This window comes from Pipistrellus kuhlii, unplaced genomic scaffold (genome assembly GCF_014108245.1).
Source record: "Pipistrellus kuhlii isolate mPipKuh1 unplaced genomic scaffold, mPipKuh1.p scaffold_m20_p_1, whole genome shotgun sequence".
Taxonomy (NCBI): domain Eukaryota; kingdom Metazoa; phylum Chordata; class Mammalia; order Chiroptera; family Vespertilionidae; genus Pipistrellus; species Pipistrellus kuhlii.
Genome location: NW_023425404.1, coordinates 165,910,768 through 165,933,249, shown reverse-complemented (window position 1 = coordinate 165,933,249; position 22,482 = coordinate 165,910,768).

Below are 22,482 nucleotides of genomic sequence, written 5' to 3'. Positions count from 1 at the left end.
GAACACTAAGTTCATACTCAGTGTTTCCCATTCAAGTCCACATCCATCTCAGTCCCGCCTCTCTACCAGAGCCCTGATGGTGGTGGAACAGACCGACCAAATGAGAAATAATCTCTGAAGCTCTGCTACTCCTATAATCTTCTTTTGCTGGGGATCAGTATCTCTTTATATGCTGCCAATGAGTCACTTTGACTTTTAGCCAATATTGCTAAAGCAGCTATAATTGATAATTAATCATCCTCAGCATTTCATCTTCCTCCTCCAAAACATTGATAGCACTCAACATAGCTGTCTAATTTCATTGTCCTTATAATTAATATCTTAAACCTCTTAAAGGCCTGAGATATTTGAGTCCACTAGTACAATACATTCCGCTGGTGCCCTATATCAATTTTCCACCAATAAATGTTTTAACAGTTGTACTGCTATAGCATGCCAAGGGGTTTTAGGGCTTTACCAACTACAAATGATGAGGTTCTTATCATTATCTATGTTCTTAGAGACCAATTCATTAGATAATTCTTGGCACCATATATATTAGCTTTGGTTCCTTGAAAAACAGACTTTGAGATGAAGATATACATGCAGGATTATCACAAGGAAGAGGAGTATTTGAAAACAACTTTAGCCTCAGCACTTAGTGGATGAATAAAGAGGTAGGATTGAGCAAAGGGAGTAGTTGAGCTGTGATATGGTCACAAAGGGCTTATCCATTCCTATGGAGAGTTGGAGGTCCCCTTAGATCGACTTACCTTGAGGCAAGATAGGCATCATCCTCCCACCTCCATCTTCACTTCTAAGAAGATGCTGGTTTCCTAGTCCCAGTCTTTTGATGTTGACTCCCCTTGAGGAGGAGGCATGAATTACATGGATGATTTGGTTTCTTGGCCTGAGAATTATTCCTCTAGAGACAGTCAGTGGAGGGCTCTTAGCCTTTCAACATGAGGTGGGTGGACAATGCATTACTCAATTCACTGACCTCCCTAAGACTTTTTATTTCCATCTTCCTGCTCCTTTGTTAGTTTCCATTTTGCCCACAGTAATAATCCTTCAGATGCAATTATTCACACCTACCCCCTATCCTCTTGCTCCTGGATGGTAGAGTACTGTTACAGCAGATGTAAAACAATGCAGAATTGTCCCGGTACAAATACACGCTGTGCCACTGCAGTTACATTTTCACAATTATAAGCACAAACATATGAAATCACCTCAGGCAATGCTTTGACAGCTCCGTAGGGTATTGCTCAATTCAGAAGAACACTATAAAATAGCTTTAAAAATATGCTTGACTACCCGGCAGCAGAATACACGGACAGAACTGAGCCAGGCCTCGAGAAAAGTAAATTTCTTCTCCAGCCACTTGACAGTGTTATGAAACGATAATGAAAGTTATGCATAACTAACGACTTCAGATTCAACCCTATTGAACTATTTCCTGATGTATAAAATAACATGGACCTCATTGTGTGAAACTACATGAGCAAAGAATATATCTCTACCTCTCTTGAACCTTGGAAAAACTTCAAATGAGATGAATATGAGAAAATATAATTCAGTCAGGAATCGCTATTTAACGCCTACTATGTATTAGGCACTCTTTTAGGTATTGGAAAAATAGCAGTGAAAAGTAGTAATGGTAGGAAAACTCCTGACTTTGTTGAAATTGCAATATTTTTCACTTACTCAGTTGCTCCTTTGTCCTATCTCCTTGCCTGGGCTCCTGAATGGCAGGGTACTGTTGTGGCTGCCAAGTTCAATTTGCAAAGCCTACTTAAGCTCAAGCATAGCTTTATCTTTTCTTCCTCCTCTTCCTCCTGTAGTAAACTACCATTTATATTTCTTCTTTCTCTTTTTCCCCAACTCTAGTGTATACTAGTTTTTAACTTCCTCAATGACCAAAACAATCAGATTGTTCTTTGTATCTCAAGCATACAAACAGTGCATTTTGACATGTGTATCTTGAGTATATGAAAGAATTCATATACATTGATAATCTATGAGGAAGAAAATATGAACTGATGTGCTAATAATTACAGTTATGTAGCGGTGTTGATAATTTCTGAAGAGAAAAGAAAATTGATCCATCTATAATAAGAATAGAAAATATATATTATCTCAGTTGCCATTTTTTAATAAATTAGTAATGATTTTCTAGAGTATCAACTTGAAAATAGATCACAGCTGTGTTCAGGCTCAGAGAAAAGGAGCATCATGACCCATTATCTCAGCCTGATATAAACTTTTGAGGAGAAATATTGCCATTTGTAATATCACCCTTGCTTCCTCTCTCCCTTTTTTGCATTCTCTCTCTCCCTCGTGCTCTGCCTCGTCCTTTTCTTCTTTCTTGCTCATCTACTTTTTTATTATAATAGTGTGTGTGTGTGTGTGTGTGTGTGTGTGTGTGTGAGAGAGAGAGAGAGAGAGAGAGAGAGAGAGAGAGAGAGAGAGAATGTTTGCACAATGTAGTGCTTTCTTTCTTTGAATAAAGTAAAATAATTCAAGTGAAAATACCTTGAGTATACCCTGGAATTTGAATATTAAAATATTAAGTATTTGACTCTTGGCTGGGAGGTGTGACTCAGTGGTTTAGCATCAACCTATGAACCAGGAGGTCTTAATTTGATCCCAGTCAGGACACATGCCCGGGTTGTGGGCTCGATTCCTAGTAGTGGGTGTGTGGGAGGTAGCTGATCAATGATTCTTTCTCATCATTGATGTTTCTCTCTCTCTCTTATTTTTGCTCTGAAATTAATATATACCCCCTTGTGTTCCTCCTAGTGGACATTAATAATGTGGCTAAAACTTCCAAAATGATATAAATAATTAAAGAAACAGAATATAAGTGATAAATGGATAAAGATTAATGGATAAAGAAAGTATCCATTAATGTTTCAAAATGCAATACCACTAATGTCTCTTAAAACTTAATCACCAGCAGGTCTGACATATATTTCCAGTCCTGACTTTAAAAACAAACAAAAAACTTGAGAAACATTTTAGTGCACAGAGATCAATTTTAGAACATGCATATCATGTGGTATTATTACATGTCAGTTGAAAAGGGAGTTATTGACTTGAAAATCACTTTTTGTCATGCTGAGAGTAATCATATTGACTTTACATGAAAACTTGTCAGTGTTCCTTAATTATGTTGCCAACTAGACAAGCAAAATGAACATTTGCAAAATGTTAATCCAAAATTGGCATGTATGTGTATATATACATAATATGATATTAACTCCTTGATTTCTTTGCTCTGAAAAATAGTAATATATATATATATATATCATTTTGGTTATCTCTTACTGTATACCACTTGAAAAATTAAGAGCTTAAAACAAGAACTACTTCCTTATTTCTCATTTATTTTGTAGGGTGACTAGGATTGTCCTACTGGATCTATTGATAAAAAATGTTGTCACTTAAGTTATACTTATTTTGTAACTCAACTGGACTTAGCTATCTAAAATGGCCCACTCAGATGGCTCATACGACTCTTGGCTGCAAGCTCACCTTTGGGAGTTAAGTATAGTACTTTGAATATGCTTGATTTTGCCTCTTCAATTTTTTTTTCATTTTTTTTACTGTTTTAAAGATTACAAATAGTAGTACATATGTCTCCTTTCCCCCCCTCTTTTTAAAAAAAATATATTTTATTGATTTTTTACAGAGAGGAAGATAGAGAGATAGAGAGCTAGAAACGTCAATTAGAGAGAAACAAGGACCAGCTGCCTCTTCCATACCCCCTACCGAGGATGTGCCCGCAACCAACATACATGCCCCTGACCAGAATGGAACCTGTCAGTCCGCAGAGACTCTCTACCACTGAGCCAAACCAGTTTCGGCCTTTTTCCCCCCTCTTGAACTCCTCCCCATCTTCTCTACAACCCCCCCCCACCCCCCGTATATGCCTTCACCCCACCCCAAACCCCGTGTCTTGTATCCATTGGTTATGTTTATATGCATGCATTCAAGTCCTTTGGTTGATCTCTTGTAACCCCTCCCCCCAACCTCCCTTGCCTTTCCACTATAGTTTGACAGTCTGTCCAATGGTTCTTTATAACTATTTTCTCCCATTTCTTTTCTTTGAAAAATCTTGCAACTGCAGACTAGAAATAAACATATTAATAAATTTAAAAAAGTTTGAGTCCCCATTTCAGTGTCCAACAGTTCTGAGACCCAGTTTCAATGTCAAATAGCTCCTTATGTGTACACGCCAGCAATGATATCTGGATGATGAACAGATGGTGGCAATGTAGGTCCAACCCTCTCTGGTTTGGTCCTGGGCAACCTGCAGCAACGCACAACTGCTGACTGCTAGTGTGGCCAGACATTGTTAGCGTCTTCCATCTCTGGGCTGTTTCTCCTCTTGTCTTCGTGGTTGGAGCAGACCTGACAACTCCTCTCTGTTGCAGGAATCCCCATGGTCTTGGAGTAGTTTTCTGAAAATATACAAACATATTCTCCACCAAAAGTTAATAAAGGAATCTTTTCTATAAAATTGACTTGGGATCCTTTTTATTTTTGCCCAAACAATTTTCCTTTGGCTTGTTTTGACACCGTGTGTGATTTTCATGTGTGTCTTGCTGTTAGCATTACAAATGGAAATTAATTTTCTACAGTTAAATTTTTCTAGATGTAATTCACTTACAGGATATTTTTCCTTATATGATATTACCCTATTATCCCTCCTTTTTTTTTAAATGGATGCTGTTGTAAATTTTGTAATTCAGTCTTGAAAACTTTATATTTTAAGTTTTTGCACAAAAATCAGACTGCTTTAGGTTCATTTCATGTTAAGCAATTTTACCTTGAGATGCACTACCAATAGAAATTTTAGTTAATACTTTAGGAACAGCTTTTTTTCCAGTACACTTAAATTTTCTTGGATGTTCACTGATTTCTATTAACCAATTTAAATTAACCTGAAAACTTGATTACTATTTTACTGTCAACTTTAATACTCTAACAACAATCTTAGTTTACCCTGTAAATATTAGTGGAAAGGATTATTTGCAATCTTGAGTAGGCCCTGAGCATTCCTGGTGTTATGCTGGATTTACATATAGGGCAGCTGCTGTTGGCCAAGTCTCTGTCTATTACCTGGGTCTCCATCTGATTTGACTTGGGCTTCTTAGGGCATGGAGGCTAGATTAAAAGAAATAGGAAGTAAAACCTGACAGTCATCTTAAGGTCTAAACTTGGGAGTTTTAGAACATCACTTTTATTGCAGTTTAATAAGTAAATCCATTCTGATTCTAAAAGAAGATAGATTTCTGTGGCCATCTTCAGAGATTGCAACCACATATTTTAAATGTACATGCACTAGAAAGTAGTTATATTCTTGAAAAATTAAACTCTATAGCATTTTATTTTTATATAAATGCATTTTTCCAAAAAGTCATATAATATTTCTTGAAGGTGTCTTTCTTTGTATTTATGTCTCTTTCTTGACACTGTAAATGCTTGAAGTTAGATATAGTGACATAGTTTCTGATTGTGAGTTATGATTTGTAATGTTTCTTAAACTCTGGGGATCTTGAATCATATAAATGGAGATATGGCCTCCCTCTACTTTATTCTTTTAAAAAAATATATATATTTTTTATTGTTTTTTTACAGAGAGGAAGAGAGAAGGATAGAGAGTTAGAAACATCTATGAGAGAGAATCATCGATCAGCTGCCTCTTGCACACCTCCTTCTGGGGATGTGCCAACAACCAAGGTACATGCCCTTGACCGGAATCCAACCTGGGACCTTTCAGTTCGCAGGCTGACGCTCTATCCACTGATCCAAATTGGTTTCGGCTCTACTTTATTTTAATTCAAAAGATATTTGGTTGTTTTTAGGTTGGGTTTTTTTTTTTTTTTTTTTTTGTATATATTTTTTATTGATTTCAGAGTAGAAGGGAGAGGAAGAGGTAGATATAAACATCAGTGATGAGAATCAGCAATGATCAGTTGTCTCCTGCATGACCCCTACTGGGTTTAAGCCCATAACCTGGGCATGTCAAACCTGGGACTTTTTAGTCTGAAAGTCTATGCTATGTCCACTGAGCCAAACTGACTAGGGTTGTTTTTAGTCTTGAGATACCATAAATAAACTCTCCTGCATTGTTATTGGGAGTGTAATTTTATAAAACCACCCCAAAAAGTGGTTGGCAATATCTACAATAGCTAAACATATGCATGCCCTAGGACCCAGAATTTCAGTCCTGGATATACCCAATATAAATTGGATGATTTTTTTTTTTTTACCTTAAAAATTTTAACATGCAAAAAAAACAAGTCAAAAATTTTTTATATATATATTTTATTGATTTTTCACAGAGAGAAAGAGAGAGGGATAGAGAGCTAGAAATATTGATGAGAGAGAATCATCGATCAGCTGCCTACTGCACACCCCCTACTGGGGATGTGCCCGCAACCAAGGTACAATACATGCCCTTGCCTGGAATCGAACCCGGGACCTTTCAGTCCGCAGGCCGACACTCTATCCATTGAGCCAAACCGGTCTCGGCAACAAGTCAAATTTTTATTTTTGGCTTGTGAGCTATCCATTTAAGGCAGTCTCAATAAAAAAAATAATAAAAATGTTTTGGAAAGTGTACATCTAATGATTCTATCATCACAGTAAATTCTTCTCTTTGGGAGATTAATACTTTTTTTCAGTACATATACATTACCTGTGCTTTATATTAAAAGAAACAATAGGAATTTAGTCATGACAATGTTAATAATTGTGAAGGTAAGAGTAATTGTACACTACTTACAAGCTCACAAATCATCCTTCAGGGATACTGGCACAGGTCAAAGACTCCTGGGTCAGAGACAAAAATACCTTATTACTAATGGTACATTAAGCACCCTGAACTTTAATTTGGCTTGGTTCTCCTTGACTTCTAAGTCCCACAGGGTGAAAGGAAGAAACCCAGAAGAATCTGTGCATATAGTAGGTTTGCCTCATCACTAAGGAAGCCAGAATTTAGAAAAGCCAATTAAAAAAATATGTTTTTATTGATTTCAGAGAAGAAGGGAAAGTGATAGAGAGATAGAAACATCAATGATGAGAGAGAATCATTGATTGGCTGCCTCCCATGTGGCCCCTACTGGAGATAGAGCCTGCAACCCGGTCATGTGCCCCTGACTGGAATTGAACTGGGTACCCTTCAGTCCTCAGGCCGATGCTCCACCCACTGAGCCAAACCAGCTCAGGTGGAAAACAGCTCAGGCAGAAAATCTTTTATAATGAACTTGAAGAAAACCTGCCAATCTTTGCTCCAGGGAGACATCATTTTTAGCATACTGGACCATCAACAAACTTGCCATGTGCTCCAGGATGGGACAATACAAACACCCTAAAAGAAAATCCAGCCGAAACCGATTTGGCTCAGCGGTAGAGAGTCCGTCTGCAGACTGAAAGGTCCCAGATTCGATTCCGGTCAAGGGCATGTACCTTGGTTGTGAGCACATCCCCGATAGGGGGTGTGCAAGAGGCAGCTGGTCAATGTTTCTCTCTCATTGATGTTTCTAGCTCTCTATCTCTCTCCCTTCCTCTCTGTAAGAAAAAAATATATATATTTAAAAAATAAATAAATAAAATATATTCCCAAAAAAAGACCATCAGAACCTCTGTTGGGAGGATATACAGAAACAAGAGATCATTGGAACATTCAGTTAAGTTTTACAGAATTATTTTATTTACTGAATAATCCCATTGATTAATACCACTTAAAGTCATATGCAGAATGGACAAGGTATTCTTGCAGTGTATTGCAAGTAGTACCTTACAAAAGAGATGTGTTAATTATATCAAAAACATTGAATATACTTTCAGGCTTATAAACAGGAGCATATATGTTTTTATTAGTTTGACTTAGAGTGTTTTGGAAAGTATTTTAAAACAGAGGTGCAAACCACTAAATATGGAGTGGGGGGGAAAAAACAAGTTTTTGCATGCCACTAACACTATGAGTTTTCTAATCCTTAGGCATATAAGGTTTCTAATCCTTACACTTTATTTTGCAAACTAGAAGGGGTATGACAGAATAAGGATCCTGCATGTGGGCTCTTGAGTAAGTTGCCAAGAATAGGATGTGATTCAGTCACAATTGCTAATAAATTGGTTTCTATAAGCTCCTCAGTCTCATTTTTGCATTGTTTTTAATCTTGCTAAAATAGCAACATTTTTCTGAAAAGTACTTCTTGAATAAGCATCAGCTTGCTGTTATTTGAAATGCTTATTTCAAACCTATAAGACTTACTTTATAGTATTTTAAAATAGTAAAAGTATGGGAATTTGGAGAATATTTTAGATTTCACAGAAAGTGCATAATGAAAATTGATCAATTTATCTTTCTGTATTAGCAGTTCATAAGAACTATGTAAATAATAGCACAAACGTAAATAACCAAGTAGAATCCAATTTGGTTATTTTCACATTGGCATGCTGTCTGGTATATATGGACAATCTCAAAACTAGAGGAGCAAGTTGTATGAGCTTATAGTCATCAGTGTCCATTCTAAAAAATTCAAAATTAACTCATAAGGCCATTTGAGATTTTTTGAGAAATTATGGTGCAATATTAATGTAAAATATGATATGTTTAAAATTGAAAAAATGTTTGATGGGAGTTTTATATTACCTTAACTTACTTTGGAATGACTCAGTATATAAAGTTCAACATTAATGTGTACTTTCAGGTGCTGCCTCTAATCTACACCTCTGAGAGAAGCTAAATGTACAATAATAGACACAGAAATGCAACTCTGAGAATAGTTGCTTATTATTTGAGCTATTCTGATTCCAAATCCATGCTCACTCTTAGTCTCACTTATTCAGTGCTGGCAGGTTGGTGAGAGTGAGGGGTGGGGATGTTGGAAGAAGAGCAGAGACTGAGGCTGCAGGGAAGACCTCCTATATCTTTTTCTCTTTTGTGTTAACACATACACATGCACGTACACAAACACAAGATGCTAGGAATGGAGGCCGTAGCAGCAGCCCGGATGGAAGCAGTGAAAGCAGTAAAATGCATGAAAAGTAAGTTAGAGAGGTAGATTCACCAATGACAACTGCTGAACAGTATCAAAGGTTCAAGGGTCTAAGATTGATTACACGAATTTACCAATCACAGCCAAATCACTTTCCAGAACTTTGGAAGAGTGATTTGTGGAGGAGAAAAACTTGCCCTCTTTCTTGCCAATTCTGACTCTTTTTTTTCTTTCTCCTTTTAGAGAGAGGAAGGGAGAGAGAAAGAAACACTGATTTTTTTGTTCCACTTATTTGTTGATTCATTGCTTGATTCTTGTATGTATCCTAACTGGGAATTAAAACTGCAACCTTGGATGATGCTTTAACCAACTGAGCTACCTGCTAGGGCCAATTCTGACTTAAAAACTACTTTTGTCTTCCCAATGAAGTAAAAAAAAAAAAAAAGAATGAAAGACCACATAAAGGTGTCATTGCAGTATGTGGCACTAAATCTGAAGATGACGGCACATGGACCTTTGGCTAGGCAGTTCTTCACCAGGCTGAAGCAAAAGCAGGAGGAAGGAACCCTTATCAAGGAAACTGTGTAGTCTCCTGGCATTAGCTGCAGATGCACCAACACAGAATTTATCCCTAAAACCAAGGAGGCAAAAGCACAAACCTCTAGTGTATCATTACAGCTACCTATGTGAGAGAATGGTAATTGGCTTGTCAATAGTTCATTGTATTCTTCTCTGCCACACTAGTAAGTAAACAAAGATTCAAATCAGTTCACAGTTTCCCACATAGGGGCTGACATTGATGAACCAGCCCTGTGGAGGTAGCAATGATATCAACAATCTCATGCTTGGTCTAGGTTTCACGGTATTTTTATCCAGATAGACACACTGTTCCCAAGGGTGCCACCTTTCCCTAAGCTCTTTCATGAGAATCAGTTTTGGCTCATCCATCAGTGATCTGCCACTTCATTGAGATTGGTAAGAGTGACTGTCTTGTGAGATGTGCCTTTCCCAATGATGTGAAACAAATCATAGAGATATGACAGGTATCAGCTGGCAACCTCCCAGCCACCTCCCTGACATGTCCTCAGAGGACACTTGTAAATTTGGACAGAGTACTGACACAGTGAATGGTCTTTTTAAACCCCCCCCCCCCCTCTACACACACACCTCACGGGATCACAACCATACTTTTGTTTGACTTCACTTCTTAGTGAACATTGCATTAAAAAAAAAAAAAAAAAAAAAAACAGCTGCAGAGATGGAGATGTAGGCAAAACTTACCACTTACTCTTTTCTCAAGCAAAATGATTGTCAGTAGTATTGTCATGATTGCTGGGTTGATAGCAAGAGAGTAACTGTATTAGCATAAGAAATGTTAGAAATAATTCAATGTTGCTGCTCTAGATATGAATCAGCACTAAATATTGTTCAAAACTTTAGCCCTTGTATGAACAAAAATATAACAAAATATATACCTTTCATTGGAGCTCTGTGAACGAGATATCCATTTGATTCCTTTTTTTTTTTTGCCACATAATGGAAAATTTTGTAATGAGATTCCAACGAAAGGTTAGCTGGCTCCTGCTGCTGAAATATCATTGCATGTGCCTTGAATCAATCATAAAAAAAAAGTGCTTAGGAATGTCTGCAACTTTGCTGAGCTCACAAGAATAAGGTGTGTGACTTAATTTTTTGCCAGCTGGTTGGTACAGAATTCATTCAGAGACTTGTGCTCATCTGGTAACTCCACCTAGAAGAAAGATTGTGAGAAAGGCAGATTAAAGCCCTCATCTCTAATTTCTGAAGCCTATGGATGGACTATCTACCAAAATGACTTAGTTTAGTTCCCAAAAGCTGAGGGTCATGAAGGAAAAATGGCTAACTAACATAATTCAATGTCTCTGTCAAGGCACCTCTTAACATGGAAGATTCTCATTTAATTAAATATATTCCAGAAATTTCACTGATGCTTCTAATCATGAAAACATTTTTTTTGTTGTTATTTTTTTCCTCCTAAAACTAAAATTCTAAATGATTCTCAGGTGAAGAAATAATACTAATCACAAAATAGTATTAAAATTCAAACAGTATTATAGTCCAGTAATTTGCAATGAGAAAATCAAGTGTCCAGGAGTTTAAAATGTTTAATAAGATCTCAGTGCAATCTCTACCCGGAGGAAAGCTTCATGGTCAGACAAATTATAATCAGAAGCTGAAAACAGAATTAGAGCAACAGAAGTTATGGGCAATAATCCATGTAGGGAACGATAACCCATGTAGGGAACAAAGCATTCATACTTCCAGTCTAGGTCACTTGTCTTTTGAAAATACATGAATGAGCACAAGGAAATCTGTGTGTGGTATGCATAGTACTTCCCTAACTATGGTTAATGTCAATGATCAGATTTTTTACAATTAATTATAATCGCTCTGAAGTACAATAATTACTTCAAATTACAATGTCAAACTATGGTTTCATATAACATGCTTGGTATGGTAGGTATTTATTTATAAAGATCTCAGGGAGACAATTTGACTAAATTTTATTCTTTCTTTCTATCTATATCTATATCTATCTATCTATCTATATATATATATATATATATATATATATATGTCTTCAGACAATTTCTGAGAGATGAAAGAGATATTTATTCAGTTAGGTGTAATCTCTCTCTCTCTCTCTCTCTCTCTCTCTCTCTCTCTCTATATATATATATATATATATATATATATATATATATATATATATATATATATATATATATATCAAGCCAGCAAACAGAACAGTGTAATGACCAAAACAGCCAATTGCTATGATGCCCACTGCGGCCAGCAAACCATCTGATCAGGACTGGGGGATGAGGCTGGCCATCCAACTTCCTGCAGCCTCTCCCCTCAGCTGGCACTGCCCCGACTGGCCGATCCCTCCCCAATTGAGGGCAGAGTGGCCATGAAACCCAACGGCCTTTCCTCCTGCCATCCCACTCCCCTCAGCTCGCCCTACCCCAATTAGCCTGCAGCCCTTCTCCCTAGCCAGCCCTGCCACTGATTGCACCTCCTACACCAAGAGGTGACAGGGCCAGCCGCTCAACCTCCTGCAGCCCCTGCAGCCCCTCCCCACACCTGGCTCCTCCCAAGATTAGCTTCCACCACCCCGAACAACCTGCAGTGCTTCCCCCTAGCCAGTTCCACACCTGATCACCCCTGATAAGGTGCGGGGCCGGCCATCCAACCACCCATGGCCCTTCCCCCAGGCTGTTGGCCCCTGATCATCCCACCTCAGCCCCATCCCATGGTCATCTCCCCCCCAAATAGCCCCCACCACCTCAATCAGCCCACAGCCCCTCCCCCAGCAGCAATCAGGGGTGGGGCTAGCTGGCCAACCTCCCATCATCTCTTCCTCCCCACAGATCCACCAGCTGGATCCTACCTGTGCATGAATTTGTGCACTGGCTTCTAGTCTATACTAATAAAAGGGAAATATGCTAATTAGACCAAGTCAACCAGACATCTTCCAGTCATCTGGTCCTCCAAACAAAGCCATCGTTGTGGGGACTGAGGAAGAGGTGGTTAGGGGTGATCAGGCAGGCAATAATGTGAGCAGTTAGAAGCCAGCAGTCCCAGATTTCGAGAGGGATGCCGGCAGTTGGACATCCCCGAAAAGGTGCAAGCCAGGCTAAGGGACACCCCCTTGTGTGTGAATTTCATGCACCAGGACTCTAGTTTGCTTATAATTGAATGTATAGGTAAATTTGGACTATTTAAATTTTAAAACCACTGTATCTTTTACAGTCTCAGAGGACTGCACACTGTTCCACATAGTTAATCATGTTTTAGAGTACATGAGTAGATAATTAATTTATGTTTTTCTTATCTTGTATTTCATTCTCATTTTAAAATCTTCTATCCATTTTCTTTTCTTCTTCTTATAATTTCTTCAGAAATTATTGGAAGATTAGACAAGGTGTACTAATTAGTATGAATAATCATATAATTTATAAGATACAAAAATGAAGGAAAACATTGTCATCATTTCCTTTTTGTGCTTCACCTAGAAAGAATGAACATAAAATTGAACTTTTAAAAAATTTCTTACAATTTTATTTATAGCTCATTTTTAATGTGTTTACCATGTTGGTCATTACTAATATATGTTTTCACAAGTTAATTACACAAAGCTTTGGCCATGTCTGGAACTATGAAAATAATGGAATGGTCTCATCCTGATCCTCTAGGAATACCACAGACTGCTCAGAGTTTACACTGTCTTGCTTTCAATCCTCATGCTGCCACGACTGTTTTTAATGTTTTATTAAAGTATAGGAGACTTACAATTGTTAAATCTGCAACCAGGTAGAGTCTGAGACCAACATTTCCTGACAGACCTCCTACGGAGGATGACACAAATGATGGCAGAGACACTCATGTTCACAGCAACATGGCAGCTGCCAGAGGGAAGCAAATAATAAGCTCTAAAAATGCCAATTTCAACTTAAAAAGAAATCAATAATTCTCACAAGGTGAGAACCCTGCCTCACCGCAGAATTTTCTGAACAATATACTGAGGAGTATGGATTCATATGCCCTCGAAAGCAGCTCTGAATAAGTCTGATTCAGAAACCAAGTTCATTTAAAACCCTCTTTTGTTTTGGCCTCAAAGCTCTAATCAGACAAAAAGCGACACGTTCTGGTAGAGGTAGTTTGCTTTGAACCAATTACCAATATCAATTCTGTGGGGAACTGACTTTTGCAAAAAATGTTTCAAACAACTTTACAACTCTTATGCTTATTCCTTACCAGCCAGAGCCTCAGTAAAGTACAGGATGTTTAGAATTTTCAAGACTCACATAAAAGAATATCATAATGCTATGGACAGCTCTGTCAACGGGGGCTCATTAATTCTGATCACAACTATATTTTAAAATCCTTAAAGCTGAAAGTTACTATAAAAATGTAACCATGTTTTTAGACAAATCTCCCATGTTGCACAAAGTATTAAGTATCTTACCCAAGAGTTTCAGATTGTATATAGTTCTATCTGCCTATCATTTTAATAAATCTTTCATATTTTTCCCTTTAGTTTTTTTTAAGGAGGCTATACAAAACCACATTAAAATATATATGTATGTGTATTTTCTTTATGCAATCTTCCTGGATCTCATTAGATTTGCTATTGGATTGCCAAGAGACCAAAGTTAATAAATGCTGCAGGGAAATATCCCTTGTATTGTATAATTAAACACTATTGTTATTTCTACTGTTCATAGTCAATAAGATCTCTTCTTTTTCCTGGTATTATTTTTGGATAGTGTAATGTAATCATGCTTAATAAATGAATATACTTTGTGCAGTATGATTATCTGGCTTTGAACCCTGTTTTGTCACCATATGCCGTGTAGCTTGAAAACTAACTCACATTTTTTGATTTACAGATTTTTAATGTATAAGCTGAGGTTTACAGCAGTACATATTTTCATGTGCTATTTGTGAGGATTAAATCAAGTGACATATGCAAAGCTCTGAGCTTGATATTTGACATTAGTAGAATTTGATTACTGAAAGTGTCGAGATAAAATTTTCAACATACTGAAACATATGGTAGAGATTTAAAATGAAAACAAAATGATTTATTATATTTCTGTAATACTTTTCCTTAGTGTTTAAAATGAAAAAATAAATTTATTATGTTTTTGTAATGCTTTATATTTAATCTCTGTAAGTATAAAATTATGTTTATCATTAATTTTCATCTTCCACTCTTTCCCATAACTCCACCTTAGACATTGCCAACATCCAGAATGGCAGTGTTTCATAATAATAAATTCAACCATTTCACTATCTGACTTTCACTTAAATGCTTTCCAGCCATCTCCCTCATTTATTCAACTATAACCATTTCTCAAACTCAGGAAAACCAACCTCTTGAATCCCACTATATATATTTTTTCTTTTTCTCCTTTTTGCTTTCTGGCTGCCAACTTTATTGCACTTCTGTTACATGTGTGCATAAGACATACATTTACATGGGAGTTTCTAAATGTTGCTATAAAATAGAAAAAAATGCACATACATTTGCAAATGGACCCACAAAGTTAATAAAACCTGCTTAAAATAATATTTTACTTAAATATTGTTTTTTACAATGTTTTATATTTGGACAAATTAAAAATTCTTTATTCTTTTTTGTTGTTCTTTAAATAAAACATTGTATTTTTTTCACTTTTTCTTTAAGCATTTTTCTTTTCATTTTATTTTTTAAAATATGTATTGTTGAAAGTATTACATATGTCTCCTTTTCCCCCCACTGACCCCTTGTAGCCCACTCCTGCTCCCCCCTCTGGGTCTTTACCACCCTATTGTCTGTGTCCATGCATTATGCATCTCTGCAAATTCTTTGTTTGATCTCTTCCCACTCACCGACCCATGCTGCCTTCCCTCTGAGATTCCATAATCCGTGTTTCTTATTATATTCTTTGTTCCAGTTTAATTTTGTAATAATTGTTGGTTGTAAAAAAAAAATAGTGCATGCATTGAATGCATTTTAGAGTGTGGCACACTCATTTCAAACACTGAAGGGATAACCAAGTTCCATAAGAACCTGGCAATTTTCATTTTATGTCATGTTCAAGAACATAGCCAAGGGTATCTAAAATTTAATATTTAAAAAGACAAATTAGATGAATATATATTCTGTTTTGAAGTTTAATACTTTGCTCATAAAGTAATATAGGATTAACTTAGTATATAACATTGATGTAGGTAAAAATGAATACTTTCCAACATCTTTATTAAAGGAAAATGTCTAAATTCTATAATTCTGTGAATTTAAATCTAAATTTTATCTCTGTCTCATAATTTTTATATTGATTATCTCATAATAATATTTCTTTGCTGCATCTTTAAAGACTTTTAAGCCTCAACAGGGAAAAATTCTTGAAAATCTTATAATCTGTTAGTACAGTGTAGGGAGGGAAAATGGGCTATGGAATCTATACAAGTGATAGAACAGTAAGCAAATTAGATAACCATCTGAAGTTTTATACAGTTGAAACATATCTAACTTGTTTGCTTTTGAGAGGTTTACTTGGTGGTTCTATGTTCTGATTTTCATGGCATTGCTAGGTGAAAGGGTGTTTACATTATACTTCAGTTTGTTTCATTTTCCCATTCCTAGAAACATCTCCTCTCTGGTCTGTACTCCATTTTTTCCATAGAAATTCTCACTTCTTAATTATTAATCAATGATTGCAAACGTTAGTTGTGTTTCTTCATGTTTCAGATTTTCAGCATTTATAAATATTATATAATATAAATATTCAGCATTTTTAAATATTAACTGTGGAAAACCATGAAGGTGTAACTCAGTGACAGTAAAGACTTTTAAAAAATGATTTATATATATTTGCCAAAACCAGTTTGGCTCAGTGGTAGAGCGTCGGTCTGCTGACTGAAAGGTCCCAGGTTCGATTCCAGTCAAGGGCATGTACATTGGTTGCGGGCACACCCCCAGTAGGGGGTGTGCAAGAGGCAGCTGGTCGATGTTTCTTTCTCATCGATATTTCTAGCTCTCTATCCCTCTTTCCTTCTCTCTGTAAAAAATCAATAAAATATATTTAAAAAAATAAAAAATGATTTATATATTAGAGACAATTATTTTTTAATGTGCTTAATGTTTCATTGAAGAATTATTATATCAGACTAGCAATATTAAATTATAATTTTAGTTTGTTAGATTTTTAAAAAGAAATTTTTATAATAAATCTTTCAAAATCTCAGTGCAAAAATACAAAGGAACCATATGTATATCACTACATATTAAATGTCACATTAATCAAAACTTTTCATGTTTAAACCAATATATACATTTCAGATGTCTTCTGATATATTTGCTCACTTATATGTGAAGTAAAAGCAACAAACAAAAGAAAAAACAAATAGAAAAACTAAATTCATAGAAACAGAATGAAACGACAGTTGCCAGTGATGAGGGATGAAGGAAATATGTAACCTTTTTAAATTACTAGTATATCCATTCTTTGTAATGGATGGATATACATGTTTTTGTGCTACCTTCTAGGAGCTTTAGTATTTGTTAATGTAACTTTATTTTGATATCCATTGTTCAAGACAACATGAACCAATAATAGTTTTCTACCTGTAATAAACCAATGGGATGAAATTGAGGGGTTATTGGCATGTTGTGTCTGTGGGAGTGCACTGACCACAAATTTAAATTCAATTCATAACCATATTATACTCATTTGGATGACTGATAACTCTCCTTTGCTTACTAGTAAAAAAAAAGAGAGTTTGAAAAAATATTATGTTGTCTTTAACTTTCATTGTACATAAGACGGGGCCTAAATTTTTGAAGTTCAAGTGATAATCAGATAAAAATTTTATATTAGTATTTTATATTGCCTCTAATGTAAATAAAACATACTAGCTCATTACAATTCATTACACCCATCTTCCTGAAAAGCTCATTTCTGTACTTAGTTACTCTTCTTGCTGGTGTGTTTTTTGTTTATTTGTTTCACAATAGGGGATGTGCAGGAAGCAGTTGATCAATGATGTCTCATCAATGTTCCTATCTCTTAATCTCCCATCCTCTCTCTCTACATATCAATAAAAACACCTCTCTCTCTACATATCAATAAAAACATTAAAATGTTTACACATACTCTCTGTTATATTATTTGCTTTATTTTATTCAGAGCACTGCTCACTCTCCTAAATTATCTTATTTTGATTCACATTCTTATTTAATATCTGCTTCTCCCATTAAAAAAAAAAAAAGCTTTATGGATTTTTACCCAGCCCTAGCCCCTCCCCTGTGACAGCTGTCCTGTCTTATTTATGTCTATATTCTTAATACCTTGAACAGTTTCAGATTTCCTACATAAATAAATTAATAATACATGGGAGATACTACAGATCCTGGCCTTAAGAAATTATTGTTTTACAGTAGATGAAGAGTCTAGCAATTAGGTATACAAAATTACTGTGAAGATTGAAATGTATTTAACTTATGTCTTAATTGTATAACCTGGAGGACTTTGCTATACTTGACATTTGAATGAGTACAAGAAGATGGATTGAACTTGTCTAGTTATAGCTAAAGGTGAAAAAGGAATACCAAACAGAAATATTAGCATGAATATGTTGTTGAAGTGAAGCAAGCAGCCACAAATATTTAATGGATTTGACAGAGGAAATAGGATCCTGGCAGGTGAGTGATGAAGAATGAGATTGGAAATAATTTGAGGCAAGACCTTGGAGAATTTTGAATCAAAACCAAGGAAACTGTATTTATTCCTCAAATGCTGAAGGAGCTTGGCAATTTTTGATCAGATAATAATGACTTATTTATTATTCTAGGTATTGTTAACAGATATTTTCAGTATAGGTTTTCTAGAAGAAAATATCTGTTAGCAATATATAGGGTAATAATGCAATCATCAGGGACTTGCTAAAAAGTAATTGTTAGAATCAAGATAAAAGGTAATGAACTTGTGAACTAAGAGAGAGAGAATGGAACAAATATGAGGGACTGTGCAAAAATATTATTGTGGGAAGATAAAATATAACTGACAACAAATTATAGTGACAAGTAAGGAAGACACTGAAGTTGTGAGCTTAGATGACTGAGCAGATGCAGGCATCATGACAGGAAATAAGGAAAATACTAAACTAAACATGTTTTAGATTAAAAAATATATATCATATTTTCTAGGGTTCATAAGATATCTGGAGTTATCCAGAAACAGAGACTGAAAATTCAGGACTGGAAAATAGCTAAGTCAATGCTTGAAATATACATTTGGCAGTCAAGCACATAGAGGTGAAAATTAAATTCAGATCTGCTGAGACAGTCCATATTTAACATTCAGAGAGTGAAACATAAAAGATCTATGGGGAATATATACTTGTTAGTATTCTTTGTAGAGTAAGAGTAAGGTAAGAAAAATATTTTAGAGTAAATAATTCTAATTATAAAACAACTAGAAGCCCAGTGCATGAATTCGTGCACAGGTGGTGTACCTCTGGGTGGCCTGCAGGGAAAGGGCTGAAACCTGCAGCTCAATGCTGCCTGCAGCTCCTACCTGCCACTCCTGCTCATCCCGGCCCCTCTTTGCCTGCCACAGGCTTATGCCCAATTAGAACCAATCGGTAGAGGTTTGTGCTGCCACAGCAGCACTCACCAGCGATGAGCACTGCGTCTGGTGTCCTCTCAAGGGGAGTGGCCTGTGGATCAGGTTGAAACCAGCTCTCCAATATCCCCTGAGGCAGGCGTCTTCAAACTACGGCCCCAGGGCCACATGCGGCCCGCAGAGGAGTCTGATCCGGCCCGCCAGGTTTTTTGGGCAGTGAGCGCAGCCGAGGTGTTACAGTAGGAATTACTAGTTCATATAGTCCGGCCCTCCAGCTCTCTGAGGGACCGTGATCTGGCCCCCACTTTAAAAAGTTTGAGGACGCCTGAGCCTGAGGGATCCCAGATTGCGAGAGGGTGCATGCCAGGCTGAGGAACCCCAACAATGCAGGATCAGGCCAGGGAGAAACTACAGGAGGGCTTCAGGGCATGGCCAGCCCATCTCGCTCAGTCCTGATCAGCCAGACCCCAGCAGTAAGCTAATCTACTGGTCGGAGCATCTTCCCCCTGGTGGTCAGTGCACATCATAGTAAGTGGTTGAGCAGCCTTAGCATATATATCATTAGCATATTATGCTTTGATTGGTTGTTCGGTTGCTCTGCTGTTCGGTCAATTTGCATATTATCCTTTTATTATATAGAATTGTATTATAGAAATAACCCAATATAATATACTGGTAGATAGATTGGTCTGTATATTATTTCTTCCAAAGAAACTTGCTTTTTTGAAAAGTTTACTTTTTTTTTTTTAATTGCTGTAAATACTTTATTCCACAGTGTAAACTGAATGGCTCCATTGTAAATACTTTGTACTAGGTTTCGCAATTATTTATAATCCAACCACATACCTCCACCAGCATCACCATGATTAAAATAAGTTGCAGAGCTGAAACTGGTTTGATAGAGCATCAGTCTGTGTACTGAAGGGTCCCGGGTTCAATTCTGGTTAAGGGCACATGCCTTGGTTGCAGGCACATCCCCAGTGGGGGTTGTGCAGGAGGCAGCTGATCAATGATTCTCTCTCATTGATGTTTCTTACTCTCTGTCCCTCTGTCTTCCTCTCTGTAAAGGATCAATAAAATATATTACAAACATAAAAAATAAAAAAATAAAATAAATAAAAATAAAATAACTTGCAGAGCTAATTGTTAGGCTACCAAAGGAGAATGCTGGAAATTAATATTAGAATGTAATATAATTCACATTTTCAGGTTTTCTTAATTTGCTATGGAAAATTCATTCATTTCTTCAATCAGCAAACAAATAATGATTATCATTGATATACCAGACTAGACTTACAATTTGGAGGAAATATACAGAGTTTATTCTAAGATACTAGGTTTTCTTAAAGGTTAATGGAATATTTATTTATTTATTTATTTATTTATTTACTAGAGGCCCTGTGCACAGATTTGTGCATAGGGGGGTAGAGCCCTCAGCCTGGCCTGCACCCTATCACAATCCAGGACCCCTCAGGGGATGTCCTACTGCCTGTTTAGGGATTGGGCCTAAACAGTTATTTTATAATTATAATTATTTACTCTAAAATATTTTTCTTACCTTACTCTTACTCTACAAAGAATACTAACAAGTATATATTCCCCATAGATCTTTTATGTTTCACTCTCTGAATGTTAAATATGGACTGTCTCAGCAGATCTGAATTTAATTTTCACCTCTATGTGCTTGACTGCCAAATGTATATTTCAAGCATTGACTTAGCTATTTTCCAGTCCTGAATTTTCAGTCTCTGTTTCTGGATAACTCCAGATATCTTATGAACCCTAGAAAATATGATATATATTTTTTAATCTAAAACATGTTTAGTTTAGTATTTTCCTTATTTCCTGTCATGATGCCTAAAACAGGCAGTTGGTCGGATGGATCTAACAGTGCACCAAGCAGCCGGTGGCCAAGGAGAAGCCCATTCGGCGCCATGCTAGCTCAACCCAACCCACTGCATCTGCTGCTGCCATTTAGTAGCTCTGCCACAGAGTCAGAGAGGCTCCTGTTGCCATAGCTGCACTCACCAGCTGTGAGCTTGGCATCTGGCTGAGCAGCACTCCCCCTGTGGGAGTGCACTGACCACAAAGGGGCAGCTCCTGCATTAACTGTCTTCCCCCTGGTGATCAGTGCATGTCATAGAGGTCGTTCCAGTCGTTTGGTTGTAACATTCACTTGGGCTTTTATATATATATATCATTGATTAATAAAATTATATAGGTTTTAGATAAACAATTCTATAATACAGCATCTGTATATTGTGTATTGTGTGTTCAATATTTCAATTCAAGTCTTCTTCCATCTCCATGATTCCCCCCCTTTACCACTTTTAACTCCTCTCAACCCCTTTTCCCTCTGGTAATTACCATACTGTTGACTAAGAGTTGTTTTGTGTGTGGGTTTTTTGTTTTGTTTAATTCTTTGCTTAATCCCTTTATCTTTTCCACTCAGCCCCCACCCCTTTCCATTCGGACAGCTGTCAGTCTGTTCTCTATATCTATAAATAGCCTCTTTCTATAAGAACTGGAGAGTATTATGCTAAGTGAAATAAACCTGTCAGAGAGACACATTACTATATGATTTCACTCACATGTGAAATCTAATGAACAAAAGTAAAATAAAAATGAAGTCATTCTTAAAGAAAACTAGTCAACTGTAGTTTGGGGATATATTGAAATTTTTTTGAGGGTACTAATGTCAAATTATTTAGCATAGATTGTGGCACACATATGAAGTAAAACTTGCAAAAATCTTTAGAGGAAGAAATTTCTAATATAACATGTAAAAGCTTTTTGATATTATTTTTGTGCAGCTAAAGAAGTTTAATATTAAAATACGTATTTTCTTTGTGATGTTTGATTTTTTCCCTTTTTACTCCACAGAACTCTTTTCTTAATGAAAATAACTGATCTACGGTTCTGTAGGAATTACATCATAGTTCATTCATGTTTTTGACAATGTTATCCTTGTCACTTAGTTGTCTTTCATTTCGCATGACTATATTGCTATTTTCTAGCCACAATTCAAATGAGGATATTTTAAAACTTTCAGAATAAACACTTAAGCCATATGAGCCCAGCTGCTCTGAGAACCAAAAGTGGCTTAAAGAGAAGAAAAAAAATCATAGTTATTAGTGGTTAGTGATTTACACAAAATTTTTAAAGTATATTAAATGTAAATCTTAATTTCAAGTTCCATATAATGTGTGATGAGTATATATATATATATATATATATATATATATATATTCAAATATATTAAACATTAATATCATTGTTTTTCCTATTAATTGTGTACTCTTTTATACAATTAAATTCTAGCATTTATAACA